General features: G+C 38.5%; 1 protein-coding gene across 1 annotated transcript in view; it reads right to left on the bottom strand.

The window, feature by feature from the left end:
* Positions 1 to 23,103, bottom strand: part of USP6NL (USP6 N-terminal like) — a 219,035-nt gene extending 195,932 nt beyond the window's left edge. The window contains exon 1 of the mRNA XM_006891872.1: positions 22,914 to 23,103. The gene's annotated coding sequence lies outside the window, so the exon portion shown is untranslated. The remainder of the gene's footprint in view (positions 1 to 22,913) is intronic.
* Between the last annotated feature and the right edge of the window lie 11 nt (positions 23,104 to 23,114).

Here is a 23,114-nt window from a genome sequence, read left to right as displayed (position 1 = left end):
TTGCCTCCAAGGAGCCACCCGGTTTAACCCTCTCCCTGTGATCCAGGCATACTAACTCATCACTATAAAACTCTTTAGAGTTTCCAAGGGTGCAAGTCTTTAAGGAAGGAGACTGCCAATATTTCTACAAATAGAGTAACTTCTACAAAAAGAGTATCTACAAAGAGTTCTGACTTATATACAACAGATAATAAAGGTACAATCACAACATTTGGTATTGTATTCTATTGTTTCTAATAACAATAATATCTTTTTCAGGATGCCAAATTAACTCTAACTTATTCCATTGCACAATAAGATCTATGAAGACATAAGGAACAATAATCTCCACCAAAAGCTGATATGATCTACATTTTATACTGCATCACAAATTATAATCTAAAAGAATCAAACTTGCCTATTATTCTAAATCAGTAAGTAAACTTTACTTTCTTGCCATAATTTCTGTAGCAGAAGCCTCTGCTACAGAAATTATGACACAAAATCTAATTTGCAAACATTAATAATAGTAGTTAGTATTCATTAGATTTTCTTGATCCCTACAGCAAAACTAAATTCAGAAGCTAAACAAATACTTTAAATTAAATATTGACTGTCAAAGGTCCTTTTTTTGTCCTCTAATACCATCATCCCCTATGATTGGCCAAATTTGTTTTGTTCACCTTTGACATATTCTTCTCAGTTTTATATTTATAAATATTATATACACAACTCTTCCATTTATGTACTCTCATATAAATAGAATACTGGACACATAATGGCATCCAGAAGCTGAAGATGATATGTAAGATCTTAAAATCTTCAACCACAACTCTGGTTTACCTTAACGCATTCTTATATTCTTCTGAGAATATGGGGGGCAAGTTAATTAATTAATTCTCTCTCATCATTTTAAACTACATGATATCCATTTCTTATTCTTTTCCACTCTTATCTTTCAGAATAATCACTAGTTCTCCAACTAAAATTCAAACTGTCAAAGATTCCCACTCCCCAGAATTTTGTGTTTCTTCAAATGGCTAAAAAGAATCACCTACTTTTCAAAGAAAGACTGTTAAGGAATTTTTCCCTTGAATCTGGTACATTTATGAATTAAGGGAAAGTATCCGCCAAAAACTATAATCAAAAAACCAACCTTCACATGGGTTTAAAGTCCAAATCTACATTACTTACACCATGAAAATCTCAGAGCTTTGGCATTAGGCTTAGTTCACTGAATCTTAAAAAGCTGCTCTGGAAGAAAGCAACTCTTCACTCAGGGATCTTTGAATTTCCAAAAAAGTTACAATAACAAATACCCCCATATGTTAAAACTAAATGAGATAAACAAGATTCAACCAAAGTAACAAATAGCATTTGAAATTATAATGTGGGGAAACCCTCCCTGTGATCCAGGCATACTAACTCATCACTATAAAACTCTTTAGAGTTTCCAAGGGTGCAAGTCTTTAAGGAAGGAGACTGCCAATATTTCTCCCGTGTGGTGGCTGGTAGATTTGAATCACTGGCTTTTTAGCAAAACAAATAGTTCAATCACACTTAAGAGAAATACAGCTAATAATATAAAAATGTATTAGAAAATGGAAAATATACATATAAAATAAAGTAACAATTTTGAAAATAATTTTAAAAGCATAAAATTAAGCCTCTAAAGACAGGTTCAACAGACCAGACACACTGATCATGTCATTATTATTCAAACAGTTTTATTAATATTATAAATTAACAATAAGCCAGTGAAAAGATTTTCAATTACTCAAATATAAAAAAAGGATGACAAGGAGATGAAAAATACAAAAGAAGATTAAGTAGATGTAAAATGAAATGTCTTACATTTACACCTAATTAGATTTTAAGAAAAAAGAACAGTAAAAATGGTCTCGGGAGAGACAACATGCAAAGTGAGGATAGCTAAGAATTTTCTTGAATTGATGAAACATGTAATTAAAGTCAACAAAATTTTAAACATAAATTAAAAAGAAACTAAAACTTAATTTTTTTTTTTCATTAAGAAAAACTCCATGCTGTAAGGTTTATCCTAATTCACTGCCATCCTATGAGATAACACAGAACTGCCCACTGGGTTTCCCAGACCATCTATCTTCACAGGAACGACTGTCACATCTTTTTCTTGCAAAGCATGTGATAGGTTTGAATTATCAATCTTCAGTCAAGCTCTTTACCTACTGAACCATCAAAAATCCTTAAACATATTAAAACAGAACTACAAATCACTGAAGACAATGAATTTTTAATAGAACCTAAACAAAAATACAGATTATTTACAAAGAGATAATTAGACTTTACAAAGGATTTATCAACTAAAACAAGGTATGCCAGAAGCAAGTGGATTAGCATCTTGTAAGTGGCTAAAAAAAAAAACCCCAAAGTATTAAAGTATAATTAATCGTATACTCAAGTCAGAAAAACATTTTTTCCAAGAAGCTAACACAAAGACAGTTTCAGACACACATTTGGGGGATTTATTATAAACAGCCCTTATTACTGATATTTCTAAAACTACAATTCACAAAGATGGAAAATGATGCTAAAAGAAAAGTCTGAAATATAGGAAAGAATATCAATCCTAAATCAATGTATATGTAAACAGGTAATTGTCATTGTTTTGTACCACATAGTTGGAACTGACCCACAGCTGACCCTCTAGCAGGTTTTCAAAGGCAGTTAATCATGTGGGATGAGACTGCCCACTCTTCTCCTGCAGAGTAGCGGTGGATTTGAACTTCTTGTCTTCAGGACCTCAATGTCGTTCCTTACCACTAGGCTATCAGAGGTCCCTAAAACGGTATTAGATGTGCAATTTCTAAATTGGAAATTTTAAAAACTCAACACCTAAAATGCTGAATAAAAAAACATAAAACTTGGAGGACAGGAGTATGTGACATATCTTTTAGTAACAATTCTTTCTTCCCTAGACCTGGCTTTCCTGGAGATTACATATACTCCATTTTACCGATTTTTGGACCTGGCCAAGAGTTGGTATACAGGCAGAGGGACACTATACCAATTCTATTGGTCAGTTTAAGAGCACTGAGTCAGGTCTTTTGAGTTCATACACCACAGGAGAATTGCATGCCCCAAATAGGTGCTAGTCCCAGAATGGGTACATACTTAGCACATAACTGCAACTACACCCCAGTTATAGTCAAAAAGAGTTCTTGTGAACTAGAAATAAAAGTCAGTTTAAGATTTTTTTTATTACTGCAAAAGATAACTAATGTAGAGAGTAATGATACTAACTTTAAGTGTAAATTTTTCTAGTTCAAAAGGATTTACAAAAGAAAATCTAGACACATGATATTTGCAAGAAACACATTTAGGCTGTAAGAACAGAGAAGACTGAAAATAAAAGAACAGACACCAAAAAATGGTGAATTATCAAACATTACATATATCTATCTTGTACAATTTTTTTAAAAAACATAAAATAGACACAAGAGGTTTTTTTTTTAAAAAAAAGCAGGTCAATGGTGATTTCTAGAACACAATGTGTATAAATGATCATGTGAAGCACAATACAAATAAAGGAGCATGTGAAACACAATATACACGAATGAACCACAATGCATACGAATTTTATATGGAAACCAATATGAAATTTGAAGAAAGGGGGAACAGGCAAAAAAAAAAAAAACACCTATCCAAAAGTATTTTTATGTGTGCTGGGAGACACACTTTATCATAGTAATACTGTTCACTATAACAAAATCAAGAATGTTCATTATAATTATAAGGTCCTTAAACAATCAAGGATTATGTAGCATATAAACAAATAAATCTCAAAAATATTACTGAAGAAAATAAGCAAATAGAAAAGAAATAGAATGACACCATTTACATTTATATAAAGTCCTAGAATACATAGAATTAACAATACATATGTCTATGTTTCCACCACCCATCTGTCAATTTGTCAAATTGTGGTAGCTTTAATGTCGCTGTGATGCTGCAAGTTATGCCACTAATATTTCAAACACAAGCAGGGTCACTCATAATGGACAGACTTTAGTGGAGCCTGGAAGTCTAGGAAGAAAGGCTTGGTGATCTATGTCCAAAAATTAGCCACAGAAGAACATTTCGGGGCTACAACAGAACACTACCCAATTCACTTGCTAGAGGAAGATACTATTTGAGTTTCAGGAAGGTGAAGGAGATCCTAGGTGAGAAGAACTGTTAACAGCAGTCACAATGATGGGCTAGAACATGTCAGTGGTGATCTTGAGGATGATGTTTTGTCCCGCTGTACATCCGGTTACCATGAGTTGGATCAACTAAATGGTAACTAGCTATCTTTACCTACACATGTTCAGAGGTGTAGCAGAAGTGTTGAGATCAACTTAGCAACTAACAATAACAAAGAAATTATAAAGAAAAGCAAAGGAATGTTAGACTACAGGTTGAGAGTAATGGTTTCCTCAGGTAAGTACAGGACAGGCATAGGCAGAGAGGATCAGGTAGGGTGTTGGTAATGTTCTATTACTTAAGCTGCGAGAAGGGACAGCATGGATATGTAATACATATTACACATAAATAATAAAAATTATGTATAAATGTACTATTTAATAAATGTGTAATTTTTCTAATAAAATTCAGAAATGTTATGGTTATGAGTATAAGCAATAAATATATGTACCACACTTATAAAGGAGTTAAATTATTCACAAATCTTTAAGCTATAACTAAGAGAGAGATATAGCTGCAAGCCATTTATTTCTTAAAAGACAACTGCAAATGATAGCTGGTATCACTGAAAATTATGAGTTATATGTGAAAAGACTGGTGATTATACATTATCCACATGGAGAAACAGCTGGGCTACCCAAAGAGTTTTACCGCAAGTGTTGACTGAGCTCAGCTGTCTGATAGCTGACGTTTCTGACCTTACCTTTACAATTGTGCAAGCTAAGCTCATTTTTCAGCAGGATTCTACAGGCCTTACTTTCCAAAATTACTATTTGTTGAGCTACCATACCCCCAAAAAAGGCTTGGAAAAAATGTCTTTCACTAGCATGGTATAATGGTATGTAACCAGGAGAGGAAAAAAACAAACATACAAAACAACTCAAATGTCCAACAAGAAGGAAGTTATTAAATGACTTATTAATTTACATATAAATAACTATTCTTGTTGATTGCTGTTGAGTTGAGCAAGCCTCATAGACACTTTATGAACAAAAGACCTAATGCCTTTCCATAGCTATCATCATTTCTCTAAGTTCACAGTGCTTCCAGAGGTATGTGGTTTAGGAAGTAGATGTGACTCCTGCTTCCAAACCAGTTTTACAACTGGGTGCTCCACCAAACACTGTCCATGTTGGGAAACCACTATGGTATTTGATACCCCAATGGTACAAGGTCTAGCATCACAGCAAACCCAGGTTACTTCACACAGCACACTGGCAAAGAGTGAGGAATGGCACAAGGTTTAGCATCACAGCAAATCCAGGTTACTTCACACAGCACACTGACAAAGAGTGAGGTAGAAAATGGAAGAATATTTTTCCAGATTACAATAGCACTAGTCTCATTTAGCAGTGGTCAAGTGCCATCAAGTCGAATACAACTCATAGTGACCTTTGCACAAAAGAACTGAACTCTGTTCTGTAACTAAAATCATTTCTATATATTTATAGAGTTTATGGAGTTTCCAGAGGCATCTAGTTTAGGAAGTGGATGCCACTCCTTCTTCCCAAACTGCATCAATCTGGAAGCTCAACCAAACATTGTACATAATGGGTAACCATTACGGTATTTGACATGACCATGGCACAGTGCTCAGCATCAAAAGAACTCCAAGTTGTTCAGTACAGCAAATAGACAAACAATTGCTGTGTCACTTAAAGAATAGGCACCCATTTAAAAATGTGGGGTATAATGAATTAATATGACCCTTCCACCTACATCCTTACATTGTGTGATGAAGTACTGTATTAAGGAGATAGGATTAGAGTGCAATATAAACCCTTTCCTACCATCATTGTTAGGTGTCATCAATAGACTACAACTCATAGTAACCCTAAGAACAAATGATCTGAGCCTTGACTTATCCTGTGTCATACTCGTCATCTCTGATATACTTGAGGCTATCGTTAGCATCACTGTGTCAATTCATTTCTCTGAGGGTCTTCTCTTTTGCTGACTTTCTACCTTTCCAAGCATGATGTCCTTTTCCAAGGACTAGCCCCCTTCAACAACATACCCAAAACATGTAATATGAAGCTTCACTATCCTTGTCTCCAAGATGCACGTTGGTTGCACTTTCTCTAAAACTTACTTGTTTCTACTTTCGTCAGTTCACGGTTAGCTCAGTACTCTTCACCAACACCACAACTCAAAGGCATCTTCTTCTGTCATCCTTAGCCACTGTCCAACTTTCAGATGCATAACAAGTAACTGAAAACACCACCCCTTGAATCCGATGTACTTTAGTCTTTAAAATTACATCATTGCTCTTTATACTTTAGAGAGGTTCTTGAAGATTTTCCCAAAGCAACTCATCTTTTGATTTCCTGACTACTGATGCCAACGGTTCTGATGGTGGATCTAAGTAACATGAAATCACTGACAACTTCAATCTCTTCTCCATATATCACTGGTCCAGTGGTGAGGATTTTGTCTTCTTGATGTTGAGATGTAATCCACATTGAAAGCTACAGTTTTTGATCTTCTGTACAAAATATTTCAAGTTCTCCTTGCTTCTGGCAAGCAAGACTGTCATGTGCATAACCCAAGTGGTTGATGAGTCTTCTTTCAGTTCTGATGCCACCTCCATCTTCACAAAATTCAGCCTCTCAAATGATTTGCCAGGCATAAAGTCTGACTAGATCTACAGAAAGGATACAGTCCTGCAGCATACCCTTCCTGAATTTAAACCCTTGCTCTGAGTGTACAACATTTTCATGGTCTAAGTTTCACATGTGTACAATTAAGTGTTCTAGGATTCTCCATTCTTCTTCTCAATATTAACCATAATTTATTATGATCCACAATCAAATGCCTTTGCATAGTCAATAAAACACAAATAGACATCCTTCGGGTATACTCTGCATTCAGCCAGGATCCTTCCTGCATCAGTAGTATACCTGGTACCACAGCCTCTTCTAAATCCAGCCTGAATTTCTGGAAGTTCTCTACTGATGTACTGTTCCAACTATTTTTGGCTAATTGCCCTAAGACTGTACTTGTGTGTGATACCAGGGATACTATTCTATACTCTCCATATTCTGCTGGATCACCTTTCTTGTGAATAGGAAGAAATATGTTCTCTTCCAGACAACTGGCCAAGCAGTTGTCTCCCAAATTTCTTGGCACCTCCTGGTAAGCATGCCCAGCACTACATCTATTTATTAAAACACGTCAGTTGGTGTCCTATCAATTTCCGAGGCCTTATTTTTTTTGCAAATGTCTTCAATGCAGCTTGAATGCCTTCATCACCATTGGTTCCTGATCATGTTCTTTCCAAAAATGGTTCTGTGTCAGTCAATTCTTTCTGGCACAGTGAGTATATGTATTCCCTCCCTCTTCTTTTGATGCTTCTTATGGGGGCCAAGTTGGAAGGAGGAATGGCATTCACTTCTATAATAGCCTCCGGAAACCCTAAGAACCTGGAGAGAGGATGAAAGGCACCCAAGCGTCGAGGACTCATAGGGTTGCTATGAGTCGCCTGCAACTCGACGGCACTTAACAACAACAACATGGTGGCCAAGTATTAAGAATTCACACTGCCAACTCAAAGACACATGGTTCAAATCCACCAGATGGGCAATCTTCTCCTGTGAGATTTACAGCCTACAAAAACCTGCTTGGAGGGTCAGTTATGAGTCGATTCCAATTCAACAGTACACAACAGCAATATTCATGTAATTTCCTGGAAGCTCAATGTTCTCTGTCTTGGGATAATCAACAGTCTTCAAGATCCTGGCACATCAGTTTCTTCAAGGTGAGTCTACATCACCCACAGTCACATGAGCAATTTCCCTGATAGGTTCTGAGTTTCTGTGAGACCTTCTCTTTTTTAAAAAAAAAAATTATCTACTAGTTTATTTACAAAATTTGAATACATTGTTTTCAAGAACAAATTTTGTCAATCTCCCTCACCCTTCCCCCATCAAATTGTACAATCCCATAAGACCTTCTAGAAAACACAGAACACAAAAGACAAGACAGGAGTCGGGGAACTGAATGGAGGAGAAATAATGTCAGAAATAATGGAATGGTACACAGTTTGGACATTTAGACTTCTCTTAATCTCTATAAGATAGACCTTTTTACCCCTAAAGATTGTAAAGAAATTATTTGTGCAAAATGTCCCAAAGATATTTAATGACAATGAGTGATTCAACGAATGCATGCTCTACAGTATTTTATATGACTCTCAAAAAAAATATCAATAGCAAATAAATGATTTCTCTACCAATTCACTTTTTCATTTGTAATTTCATGAACTTAATTTAAAAATTAAGACTCAGAGGAATTTCTTCCCCCCCCCCCAAAAAAAAATGCTATTACACTAATAGGGAGTTCTGGTTGGCTAGTGGTAAAGAGTTGTGTTGCCAATCCAAAGGCACGAGGTTCTAATCTAACAGTTACTTCATGGGACAAAGATGGGCTGTATCCTCCCATGCTACCTCTGAAAACCTACTGGAGGGTCAGCTATGAGTTGTTTCTGATTCAAAGGCACACAACAACAATAATATTAAACCAATACTTAAGTGATTAATCTTTCATTTTAAAATTCAAGGCAGACAAGATGCATTTATTATCCATTCAATAAATAATAAATGACCAGCTACTATTAGCCAGACAGTATTATAGATACAATAGACAGAGCCATGAAAACACAGAACTGACCTCCACAGACATTATATTAATTCTACAGTTTTCCTTTCTTAATTCAGATTCACAATCGACTAGTTAAAAAAAACACATATTTGAAAAAGATTCTCCAATAATGTCTTCTTGTTTCAAATTTAAAAATACCTTCAATTAATAATGAATGCATTGTTCCTTCACACTTCTATCATACTTTCATAATTCTCAGACTTTCTAAAAAAGACTGTTCTTTCTCTTTCTGCAATTTATATCCCTGAAATACAATTCTCAATTTCTACAGCTATCTGTATTTTCCCAGTTCATCAAAGTAAAGCAAACTTCTGCCATTGCTAAAAAGGTCTGTTTATCTTATTCCCTAAATCAACAAAGTACTTCCTGTTAATAAAATCAAAGAGAGATGGCTTAAGAGCAAAATGAGAACTCATTTTGCTTTATCAGTTTGTTTACACTTGTATGTTAATGAAGCATGAGATAAGAATAAGGTCAAATTTCTACTTCTACAGGTTGTTGTTGTTGTTATGTGCCCTTGAGTCCTTTGTGACTCACAGTGACCCTATGTACAATAGTCCTAAACCCTGCTCTATCCTGTGCCAATCGCATTGCCTCTGACACACCGATCCCGATTACCCCAGTCACTGAATCAATCCACCTCATAGAGGGTCTTCCCCTCCTGCGCTGTTCCTCCCCACTCTACCCAGCATGATGTCTCTCCCTAAAGATCTGTCTCTCCTTACACATGTCCAAAGTATGTGAGACGAAGCCCCAGAACCCTTGCCTGAAGGAGTAGCCTGGTTTAACCCTCTCTAGGATGAATTTGTTTGTTTTCTTGGCAGTCCATGGTACATTCAATACTCTTCTCCAGCACCACAGCTCAAAGGCGTCAATCCTCCTTCTATCCTCCCTAGTCATAGTCCAACTCTCTGATGCATAACAAGTGATTGTAAAAACCATGGCCTGTATCAGGCGCACCTTAGTCTCCAGAGAGACACCATTGCTCTTGAGTACTTTAGAGAGGTCCCTAACAGCAGACTTTCCCATCGCAATATGTTTTTTTATTTCCTGGCTGCTGGTGCCAAGAGCGTTGACCGTGGAGCCAAGCAAACTGAAGCTGTGAACAATCTCAATCTCTTCGCCATCCACCCTGATGCTACCAATTGGTCCAGTGGTAAGAATCTTTGTCTTCTTGACATTGAGCCTCAGTCCATACTGAAGGCTGCAGTCCTTGACCCTCTGCAGTAAGTGCATGAGGTCCTCCTCAGTTTCAGCGAGCAGGGTTGTGTCATCTGCATAACGCAGACTGTTGACAGATCTTCCACCAATCCTAATGCCACGCTTCTCCTCATAGAGCCCAGCCTCTCTGAGAATCTGTTCTGCATACAGGCTGAAAAGGTATGGAGATAGGACACTTCCCTGGCATACACCCTTCTCAATTTTGAACCAGGCAGTGTTGCCCTGCTCTGTTCTGACTACTGCCTCTTGGTCCAAGTATAGGTTTCGCATTAGCACGATTAAATGTTCTGGGATTCCCATTCTTCTCAGAGTCAGCCACAGTTTGTTATGATCCACATAGTCAAATGCCTTTGTATAATCAATGAAACACAGATAGACATTCTTCTGGTATTCTCTGCTTTCAGCTAAGATCCATCTAATATCAGCTACAATATCCCTAGTACCACGACCCCTTCTAAACCCAGCCTGGACTCCTGGCAGTTCTCTGATGATGTACTGTTCCAGTCGTTTTTGGATAATCTTCAGTAGAATCTTGCTTGCATGTGAAATCAATGAGAAAACTTCTACAGGTAGAATTCACCTTAAGTTTCCAGGAGGACTTACTAGGTTTCCGGAAGGACTTATCAAATTCTAGGAACTTTATACTGGTTTACCATGAAAACTTCTAAGTATTCAAAAAAATTAATGCCCTTTCCATGTCCTTAAAGTTGACTCAAATTGTATGCATATAAGAAAACACATCCTTTCCAAGTTCTGCTTTCAAAATAGCTACAGTATCTACATTTATTTGCGTATCAGAACTATACACAATGGATAAGCTCTAGTAGGAATAAAAGCTAAACTGAAGGACATCATATAGCTCCCTATTGAGCTTGACAACATTTTAAAAGTCAGTTAAAAATTCCAGCCAGCCAAGTAGGTAATAAACACTATGAGGAGTATACAGAAAAGCAGGTTAATTCTAGATCCTATCTTCAAGGAATATATATGTAGTTGGATTCTAAACATGAGAACATCCAGTCACACGTTAAACGATAATTGAGCTTTGCTAGCCTAGCGGTAAGGAGTTTTGGGAAAATTCCAAAGGCATTCAATTTAAATCCACCAGCTTCAAAAGATGGGCAATCTCTTCCTGTGTGGTTAAACTGCCACTGGAAAGTCAGCTATAAGGTGGTTTTGACTAAACAGTACACAGTAACAAGAAAAATGAAAAAGATGGAATTAATATAGGCAAGACAAACTTGGTCCCAGTCACCCAACGCCACACACAGAGCATATCCACGACAAAAGTACTAAGGGAAAACTGGAGGTGAGAGTCAAGAACTTCAGTTCATGCAATTGTTATTACATATAGTTGAACAAACAATACAGAAGGAGACTGACCATCTTTCTCCTACAGAGTTCCAAAAATGCCCTACAAAAGCCTATTTGCTAGTAGAATTGGTTCTGACTTACTGTGACCCTATAGGGCAGAGGAGAACCACATCATAGGGTTTAAAGGGTTATAAATCTTTACAGTAGGAAACTGCGAAACACCCAAACTCACTGTTTGCCTGTTGAGTCTGACTCATGGAAATCAGGTTTCCGAGACTAAGAATCTTTATAGGTAAGATGGTCTCTTTCTTTGTCAGAGTAGCTGATGAGTTCAACCCACTAATCTTCTGGTTAGCAGCCCAACACATTATGCACTACAACACTAGAGGTCCTTCAGAAACAATGAAGTTATAAAATAAATCTTGTCCACAGTCCCTGAAAGACACAGACACATCCTCACAACTCCAGTCTAGAACTCTACTCAACAAAATAGATCTTTCAAGAGTGGGTAAACATTTTGTCAACACTGATGTTCTTAAGAGTCTTTGAATCAAATCACTCATAGTGACCCTACAAAAGACAGATAAAAATCTTGCCCTCTGCTGTCCCATCCTCATGATCTCCCTGGTCTAGTGGTAAAGATTCTTGTTTTCTTGATGATGAGATGTAATCCATATTGAAAGTTGTAGTTTCTGCAGTCCCCTTCACTTTCAGAAGGCAAGGTCACATCATCAGTCTAATGCAGGTTGTTGAGTCTTTCTGCAATCCTGATGACACATTTTTCTTCCTATAGACCTGCTTCTCCAATGATTTCCTCAGCATACAGTTGAGCAGGTACAGACAAAGGTACAATCCTGATGCATACTTTTCCTGACTTTATGTCATTCCGCATTTCCTTGCTCTGTTCCAACAACTGCTTCTTAGTGTACAAATTCTGCATGAACACAAATAAGTGCTCAGGGGTTTCTATTCTTCTCAAAATAGTTTACGATCTTCACAGTCAAATACCATTGCATAATCAATAAAACACAAGTAATCATCTTTCTGGCATTCTCTGTTTCATCCAAGATTGACCTGACATCTGTTATCTCAAGCAATAATTTCTCTCATTCCATAGCCTCTTCTGAATCTAGCCTGAATTTCCACAAGTTTCCTGCCAATGTACTATTCTAGTAATTTTTTAAAAAATTATCTTCATCAAGATAAGCAGGAAGTAGCTAAGAGAATACGCCGTCCCCTTTTCCTTATGAATCAGGGTGAAGTCTCTCTCAGGGAGGAGTGATAGGGAATGGCAAAGGACACACTGACAAAGGAGATTAATCAGAACTGGCTTTGACAAGCACTGTGGCAATGGGACAATTAAAACAGACTTTCAAGGGGAAAAAAAAAAAGAGGAACGAACTGGGGTGGGAAGGTAGAGAAACAGCACAAGGAATGAATGGAAACCCAAAATCTCTGTAAATGTTCAGTAAAATTAATAAAATTTAATAATAAAAATATTTTAGTTGTATGTGATACTAATGATAATTGTTCAAGAATGTCCATACTTTCCTGGATGGTTTTTTGGGGGGGGAATGGAAACAAATATAGATCTCTTCTTGTCAGTCAGCAAGGCAGCTGTCTTTCCGTTTTCTTGGCATGAACTAGTGAGTGTGTCCAGTATGGCACCTGTTTACTGAAACATCTGTTTACTGAAACTGGTATTCCATCAATTCCTGGGGCCTTGCTTTTGCCAAGAGAACCCTGGTGGCATAGTTCATAGGGAGGTGCACTGCTAACCCAACCCAAAGTCCACACCTCTCTGGCAGTTTAAACCTACCAGTAGCTCTGCAAGAGAAAGGCAAGCAATCTCCTCCTGTGATATTTAGAGCCTCCACAAACCTACTGGAGGGTCAGCTATGAGAGCTTTCTGCAGTATTTTTTGCCAATGTCTTCAGTGCAGCTTGAACTTCTTCCTTCAATATCAATGGTTCTTAATCATATGCTGTGTCCCGAAATGTTTCAGGATCAATCAATCTTTCTGGTACAGTATTTCTCTAGTCCTTCTACCTTCTTTCAAGGCTTCCTCTTTCATTTCATATTTTGCCTACAGTATTACAACTAGAGGCTTAAACTTGTTATATTAAGGAATATTGTCCAAGTATAAGGAAAATTATCCTGGTCAAGGATACACAGAGGAATTACATAGTAAATGTCAAAACAATATATGCTAGGGAGGAAGAAAGAATGGGTAACATGCAAGGTGATTTGAAAAGATGGAGTAGTTAAAGTTATAGATCAAGAATAATTAATTATATAAAACACAATGTATATGAATTTTTCAAAACACAATGCCAATGAATGGAAAAAAATAAAATGTAAAAAAAAAAAAATTTAAAATCCTCAAGTAAAATTATTAAAAGTACAAGAACTAGTCATGCATATATAAATGTAACCAAAAATATTAAGATAGTAATAGTTTTAAAATTCATGTTATATACTTTAAAATTTATATATAGGCATCAAAAAGTATGAAAACTAAAGAAGAAATGAAAGTAGGATCATATGTTTTAAAGGCCTTGCACTGCCTCAAAAAAAATTTAAGAATTCTTTTATGCTTACTCATTATTTCTAACAGTAGGTATCAGGGAATATATAAAACAGCTAGCTGTCCATCTGACTCCCCAAACATAAAAACACATAATTTAATCTCTATTGGGTTTTCCCTCCTCTACTATAACTAACAGGCTTTTCAAAATTTATTTCATTTTGAATGGGAATGATCATTATAAAACACAATGTGAATGAAAGATAGTGTGAAACACAATGTATACAAAAATTGTTAGCAAACCAATATACAATATTTAAAAAAGAAATCAAATGGCAAAAAAAATTATTTCATTTTGTCTTCTATTATTTACTACAGATATGCTAGTAAACATTTGTTGTTGTTACGTGCCAGAATGTGTTGTTATGAGTCAGAATTTACTCAATGCTAACCCTCCAGCAGGTTGTCAGAGGCAGTAAATGGGAGGAGACTGTCCATCTTTCTTCTGCAGAGCTCCTGGTAGATTCAAAGCATGTGTCCTTAGATTGGGAGCACAGCTCCTTACTCACTAGGCCAACCAGAGCTCCCTTAACTGAAATCAGAGTAAAAAGAAATGGGAACAAGAAGCCTTGAGAGCCTACTGACTTTCTAAATAATACATTAGTTTAATAATAAACATTGCTTTATCACTAATCTATGTAACATTGTTATGAAATTGACATTTAAGAGCTTTAAAATTCATTTTCTTCAATTGTTTCATGGGTGGAAAAAAAATCTCACCCTAACATTTGCTAGTTTAGTGAAAGGAACTGTCATTTGCTAAATTTTGGATAGACTGCTACTACAATTTTATGAAGATACTGTTGTTGTTGTGTGCCATCAAGTTGCCTGCAACTCATAGCGATCCTATGTACAACAGCCCTATCCCTTGCTCTATCCTATGCCAATCTCACTAGTCTCCGACAAACCTACCCCCATTACCCCAGACACTGAATCAATCCACCTCATAGAAGGTCTTCCTCTCCTGCGCTGTCCTTCCACCTTCCCAAGCATGACGTCCTTCTACAAGGACTGATTCCTTCTCGCAACATGTCCAAAGTATGTCAGATGAAGCTTCAGAATCTTTGCCTTCAAGTAGCAGCCTGGTTAGCAGTCAATGGTATATTCAATACTGTTCTCCAACACCACAGCTCAGAGGTATCAATTCTCCTTCTATCCTCCCTAGTCACTGTCTAACTCTGAGGCATAGCATGTGATTGCATAGGTAATCTAAATTGTTCAAAAAGAAAATGCAATAAAAATTAAAATATCGTAATACCAATCTGTGTTTCATTGACTATATAAAGGCATTTGATTGTGTGGGTCACAACAAACTGTGGCTGAGTCTGAGAAGAATGGGAATCCCAGAACAGTTGATAGTGCTTATGCGAAACCTACACTTGGACCAGGAGACAGTCGTCAGAACAGAGCAAGGAAACACTGCATGGTTTAAAACTGGGAAGGGTGTACACCAGGGATGTGTTCTATCTCCATACCTTTTCAATCTATATGAAGAACAGATTATCTTGGAGGCTGGGCTCTATGAGGAGGAATGTGGCATCAAGATTGGAGGAAGACCATCAACAATTTGTTTTATGCAGATGACACAACGCTGCTTACTGAAACTGAAGAGGACTTGAAGAGCTTGCTGCAGAAGGTCAAGAACTGTAGCCTTCAATATGAATTGAAGCTCAACATCAAGAAAACAAAAATTCTCACCATTAGGCTGACTGACAGCATAATGATAAATGGTGAAGAGATTGAGATTGTTAACAGCTTTCGTTTGCTTGGCTCCACAATCTCTTGGCACAGCAGCCAGGAAATGAAAAGACAAATTGCACAGGCAAAGTCTGCTGTCAGAGACTTCTTCAAAATACTGAGGAGCAATGATGTCAGTTTGAAGATTTAAGGTGCTCCTGATCCAGGCCACGGTCTTTACAATTACTTGCTATGCATCAGAAAGCTGGACAATGACTAGGGATGATAGGACAATTTATGCCTTTGAGCTGTGGTGCTGGAAAAGAATACTGAATATGCCATGGACTGTTAGGGCAACAAACAGGTTCAGCCTAGAGAGGGTGAAAACAGGCTGCTCCTTGGAGTCAAGGATTCTGAACCTTCGTCCGCCATACAGTCCTTGGAGAGGGACGTCATGCTTGGGAGGATGGAAGGACAGCACAAAAGAGGAAGACCCTCGATGAGACGGACTGACTCAGTGACTAGGGTAATGAGGGTATTGGCACAGGATAAAGCAGGGTTTAGGGCTTTTGTACAAAGGGTCACTATGAATTGCAGGCACTTTGATAGCGTATAACAATAATATCATATAGTACCCTTTGACTTAACTTTTAAGTTAAATGTTATAGAAACTAACAAATAAGCTAACCAAATTTCTAAAAACAAATGCCAAAGTGAGCAAAGAGACATTTCTAGATTAGATGGCTAGCCAAGATAGACTGATTCCATTTCTCTCATAGCTAGAGTAAAACTTGATCCAAATCATTAGAGTATTTGTTAATACTCTTTTCTGTATAACTATGTTGATTATGCATTATATCGGGACCTAAGTAGTACACAAGCATCCTTATTTAATCTTCCCAACAACCTTTTCTGAGGCTCTATACATGTTCTTCTCTCATAATTAAAAGTTTTTCAAGGCTCCAGCTTTCCCCCTCATTTGATACATGCATGTTCTCCTTATCTGCAAGTCATTTCCTCAGCGAAACTTGCCCTGATTCTTCCAAATCTAAGCTAGGTTCTCCAATAATTATGGATTTAAGAGATACTTGTACTTTGTTCCAAAACTTCATTCTGTTTTTGGAAAAATGGTACTTAAAAGTTTCTGGAGTACACAGTTGGCACACAAAAAAATACTTGAAAAAAAACAAATTAACAAATACACAATTTTCTTCAATTTTACACAGAAACAGGTAATAAAAAGGTAAGGAATTTATATTAGTAAACACTGGTAGGACCAGTTAAAAATACAACCAAATCTTTGTGATTGATTGACTCCAGTATTCTTTATTAATGTACAATAATAAAGTGTACTCAGAGTCAGGTTTTCTCAAATTAATGTTTTTGTATTGGCATGCACTGTGGGGGAAAAAAAAAAAGAGTGGCTAACTACAACCGAATTACATCCCAGAGTATGTGAAACAATGGGATCAACTAAACTTTCTGATAATGAATGCATTGAGTGTTGTCACTAATACTGCTACACTCCCTCACAACGGCGACGCTCTGGTTGCTTAGCCCTTAGTGAGTCATGCCGCTAACCCAAAGGCAGTATTCTCTCTGGCAGTTCAAATTCGCCAGTGGCTCTCTGAGAGAAAAATGGACAATGTCCAGTGTAATTCACGTCCTCGGAAACTGGATGGAGAGTCAGCTAGGAATTGATTCCAACTTAATGGCAATGAGGTTTTAGTTTTTCAGTGTTTTGGGGGGGTTTTCTGACTTTTCTTTTTTAAAGTGAGTTACAAAGAAAGAACAGGTAAAGTGAAACTGAAAACAATAAACCAAAAAATGGAATCACTGTCTCTTTTCTGAGATCAGAAGTAGCAATTTCCAAAGTTTTAGTATTCTGGCAACACGTTCTGCAAACTAGCACTTTTTAACCAAAGTGGTTTTGTTTCCAATTGCAACTGACTTCAACTGGCCTCTTTCTTTACCCACCTTTACTGGCTACAAAATACAAGTCAGTTGAGATATATGCCACATGGTGGCAAGGACCAGTACAACCTATGCTTGGTAACGGAGGCTCATATTATGTGGGAGTTAGTAACCCTGGTTCCTAATCAATGCCTGAGGACGATCAATTACAGATGGTGTCAAAGGTGACACTCTATTTGCTGACTTGTTTCTCGTTTAATCAATAGCACTTGTCTTCCCAGCAATTATCTGCTTGTCTAGACCAAGTCATTAAGGGAGATCTAGTAGTCTACTGGTAAGGAGTTGTGCTGCCAACTCAGAGGGCAGACAACCCGAATCCACTAGCTGCTCCAAAGGGAAAAGAAAGATGTGCCCTCTCCTCCTGTGCGATTTGCAGCCTCTGAAAACCCACTGGAGGGTCAGATCCAAATGGGGTTCCAACTCAGCAGCACTTAACAACAACATACTAAGTCATTAAGAGATGAATGAACTCACGACAACAACTGCAGCAATTTATGTCAAAAAACTGTAATGGGCTATCCTCAAGAAGGTCTAATAAGCTAGCTAAAACAGTAAGTAGAGACCAACACTAAAACTCAAGGCCCAAATTCTTAATGATTGACAAATGATGCTTCTTTGAATGCCTTTGGGACAACTCATTACTTCTTTAAATACATAATCAGCAAAGGAATTTCTGTTAATTCAGGATCCTTGCACAGGCAGGGATTACAAATGAGTTGTTTCTAAATCTATCTTCAAATTGAATTTGAATGTAATTTGGAACAGTCAAGTGTAGTTGGGATTTAATGTCAAATGTCTTAGTATATATTATAGTAAGCCTTTCTGTGCATTAAAAAAACCACTGTTGTTATGTATCATTGAGTCAGAACTGGCTCACAGCTGACACTACAACAGGATTTCATAGGCAGTTAATCGCACAGGAGACTGCCCATCCTTCTCCCGTGGAGCAGCTGGTGGCTAATAAAGTTTCAGACTCATAAAGCATCTTCAACGAGAGAGTAGCAATGTTTTGAATAGTACTGCAAAGTAGCCTTGTTTGTATTACCAACTACTGTATGTACCTCAAATTTTTATCGGGCTTTATCTGGGTTGTTTGGAACTGAAGTTAGGACTATTCCTTTCTTTTTTCTGTTCCTTTTATGGTGATTTAAGTGAAAGTTTACAAAGCAAATTGGTTTTACAATTAACAATTTATATATATTTTGCTTTATAACATTAATTATAACTCTCACAAGGTAACTCATTAACTAATTGATTTTCCTTGGATCCACAATCAACATACTTGGTACCAGCAAAGTACCACATGGGGAAACTGCATTCAGGGACCTCTCCAAATTACTGGGGAGCAATGATGTCACTTTGAAGACTAAGGTGCTCTTGATTCAGGCCATAGTCTTTTCAATCACTTGCTATCCACCTGAGAATTAGACCATAAATAAGGATGAAGAAAAATTGATGATTTTGACTTGTGGTGTTGGAGTAGTGAATGTCTCAAGGACTGCCAAAATAACAAACATATATCTTAGATAAAAGTGCAGCCAGAGTGCTCCCTGAAGCAAAAATAACTAAGTTTTGACTGATATACTTTGGAGATATTGTTAGGAAGAGGCTATTCCCTGAAGAGGAACATTATGCTTGAAAAGGGGGAGGGTCAGCAAAAAAAAAGAGGAAGATGCTCAACCAGATGGCACAGGATACGGCAGGACAGCACCTAACAATAAGAATAAACTAACAATACTCTTCTCACTTCATCCTTGTGATTCTTGTTTCCATTAAATTTCAGTCTCACAATAAACAGGGCTATAAATTAAACAACCTCAAAAAGACAGACTGACACAATGACTGCAGCAATGGGCTCAAGTCAGAGATAATGAGGATGGCACAGGATAGGATAGGGCTCAGATATGTTATTTATAGGGTCACAATGAATCGTACTTGAGTTGATGGCATCTAATAACATCATCAACAACCTGTGTTAGGCAGATGACATAACCTTGCTTGCCAAATCTGAGGAGGGCCTGAGGCACTTGTTGCAGAAAGCAAAGAACTACAACCTTCAACATGGATGGAAGCTCCACATCAAGAAAACAAAGATTCTCACCACTGGGCCGATTGGCAGCATCATGACAGACAGTGAAGAGATTGAGATTGTTAACAGCTTCAGTTTGCTTGGCTCCACAATCAACACTCTTGGTAGCAGCCAAGGAAATCAAAAGATGAACTACACTGGCAAAGTGTGCTGTAGGGGACCTCTCCAAAGTACTGAAGAGCAACAATGTCAGTCTGGAGACTAAGGTGCACCTGATCCAGGCCATGGTCTTTGCAATTACTTGCTATGTTTCAGAAAGCTGGACAATGCCTAGAGATGATAGAAGGAAAACTGATTGATGCCTTTGTACTGTGGTGCTGGAGACAAGTACTGAATTGGACTGCTAAGTGAACAAACAAGTTCATCCTAGAGAGGGTGAGACCGGGCTGCTCCTTGGAGGTAAGGATTTTGGAGCTCCATCTGACATACTTTGGGCATATTGCAAGGAGGGATCAGTCCTTGGAGAGGGATGGCATGCTTGAGAGTGTGGAGAGACAGCACAGGAAAGGAAGACCCTCGATGAGATGGATGGACTCAGTGACTGAGGTAATGTGGTAGGTGTGTCAGAGACAATGAGGTTGGCTCAGTATAAAGCAGGGTTCAGAGCAATTGTACAAAGGGTTGCTATGAGTCTCAAGTGACTTGAAGGCACATAACAACAGTAACATTAGAGAAAATCACTCCTTAGAGGAACCAACCACACACAGTCTAAAGGGCTGCAAATGCACAATGACAAAGCTAAGAATGCAGGCAGGAAGGGATAAAATAGATTACCTTTTTTTTTTTTCAAAGTTTGTTTAGACAATCAGTCTAAATTTATATTTTAATTGTTTATATAGAACTCTGATTGCCTAGTGGGCAAGGAGTTCAGCTGCAAACCCCAAGAAAGGCGGTTTGAATCTGCCAGCTGCTTCGAGAAAGAAAAATGAGCAGTCTCCTCTCATGAAAATTTAGAGTCTCTGAAAACCTGCTGGAAGGTCAGCTGTAAATTGGTTCCAACTCGAGGGCACATAACAACATGTAGAATAATGAGATGGTGTGCATAATGGTCCACAGATGGAATCCACAAGCTGTTCTTCGAAAGAAAGATAGATAGTCTCCTCCCATAAAGATTCACAACCTCGGAAACCTGAAAAGTCACTCTGAATCAGAATCCCTTGGATGGTATTAGCTGTAGAGACTGCTCTGGTAGAGCAGTGGTAAAACACTTAGAAGAAAGGTGTGGCAGTGGGCTTTTCTTAGAAACTTCAGGAGACAATTCCACCCTTTCTTATAGGATCACAAAGACTCTGACCTTACGACCCACTATAAATCCACAACAATGGTTTATGTAGAATACAAAGAGCCCTGCAGCACTGTGGTTAACAGGTCAGCTACAAAGAGATAGGGCGGAGGTTCAAACCCAGCAGCACCCCTGCTGGGCATATTAACAATCTGTAGAAAACAAACCAACTGAATAAACATCCCTTTAAATGAACCAAATTATATTTACAAATTCTACATGAGAATATAAAACTAGGAAATATTTTGTCACTTTTAGAAACTGACAGATTGAGAAATAAAAGCAATTACACCTCAGTTAGTTTAATTCTGCCTAATTTTCTAATTCTTATTAAGAAACGACTAGACGACACTTAACATAGAGCTCAGTTGCCCTAATGGACAGAAAGTGATGCTACCAAGCCAAAGGTGGGTTTAATCTGCGGCCCTCAGGCCTGCTTTTAATTGTTTTTGGTCAAACATTCTTCTAAGTGGTATAGCACTGGTCTGTCCTTTTGCTGTACAGAGATAACTTGTAATTGCTGTGATGCTAAACACTGTGACTCTGATGTGTCAAATGCGATAATGGTTACCCATGATGGACAGTGTTTGCTGGAGCTCCTAGATTAAAACAAGCTTGGAAGCAGGAGTGGCATCCACTTCCGAAATAACCTTGCCTCCGGAAACCCAATGAACTTGGAGAAAAGAAAGTTATATAAATGTTTCAAGTCTTTCGTTCATAAGGTCATTATGAGTCGATGGCACTTAACAACAACAACATTAAGAAAATTTAACAAAGAAAAATTACCCTGGCATTCCCCAAGAGATCTTTTCCAGAGACGAGGGTAATAGCTAAAGTTCTGTCCAATTTTCTCTGAGTTACGATTATTAGCTATCTATCTCAAACATTTAATTATCAATAGAAGATAATTAATACAGAATTTAAATCACCCTGATCCAGCAAACAGTATATTTAAGACACTGTGCCCACATTTCTCCATTTGTGTTACATTTTTTCCAATGGCTGAGTAGTGTTCCACCAGGGTCAAAGCACAGTGAAATCTACTATCTATAATGCATCCACAGATTTAAAAACCGGTGGAAAGGGGTGGTATTATTACTATTAATCTCCAAATTATAGAACTGCCCACTCATTGATTCACAAACTTTTCCTGTTTTCTGGCATTCAAACACCTGGGAATAACCATTCACACACATTGGAAACGCCGCATCACTAGACAGTTGTTAGTTCCAAACTATTCTGCAAACTTTGCAAAGTCGCACAGATCCCGATCCCTCATTCAACCCATCCTCCCACCGCACAGGAGAAATAAAAGTTGCGCCGCATCAAGGCAATAATTTAAAAAGAAAGAAGTTTGTCCCAGTACTGCCCACTTGCTCTCTAGAGGACGCAACTGAAACTTGCAAACGAGACACGTCTCCCCGGGGACCGAAACTTGCACGGGGGGAGGGGGAGGCAGCGAGACGCACCTCCCCCAGGATCTGGTCGACCCCGGTTCCCTCTCACGAGCCCGGCTTCATTTACCATCAGCCCCCCTCCTCCCGGGTCCCCCGCAGATGCTCCCAGCTCGCCCCGTAAGCTGCGCCCCCGCCCCCGACAAGGCTTCTACCGGACCCGCCGCGCCCCCCTCCCGGCTTCTGCCAATCACACTCCAGAACCTACAATCAAGGTTCCAGGGGGCACCAAGGACAGCCTCGCACGTTTCCTAGAACCCTCGTCCCGGAACGTGCCCCCTCGAGGACTCAGAGGGAGGGAGCCGCAGCCTCGTCCACCTCCTCCCGGGTCTGGGAATGGCGGCGTCCGGCTCCCCGGGGGCCAACACCAAGTCACTGGACAGAGAGCAAAACCCAGGGAGACCGCGGCCAGCAGCCGGGCACCTGTGGTGGAAGAGCAGGAAATGAAGTTACCTCAGGACTGTCCCGTCGGCAGAGGATGTGGGCAGTGGGCAGAGGGGGAGTCCCGGGCCGCAGAGCAAGACCTGGCGCGGCTGCGCTGCGCGACGGCGGCGGCTTATTACTGCAGTGCCCTCCGCCCCATTGTTTCCCTTCCAAGAGGATCCCGGCGAAGCTGAGCCCGGGAACCAGGAAGTTCCCCGGCGCGACACCTCC

The sequence above is a fragment of the Elephantulus edwardii genome, unplaced genomic scaffold, assembly GCF_000299155.1.
Source record: "Elephantulus edwardii isolate Elephantulus edwardi_28Jun2011 unplaced genomic scaffold, EleEdw1.0 scaffold00105, whole genome shotgun sequence".
Taxonomy (NCBI): domain Eukaryota; kingdom Metazoa; phylum Chordata; class Mammalia; order Macroscelidea; family Macroscelididae; genus Elephantulus; species Elephantulus edwardii.
The sequence above is the reverse complement of the archived record's forward strand: the minus strand, read 5'-3'. Positions and strand labels throughout refer to the sequence as shown.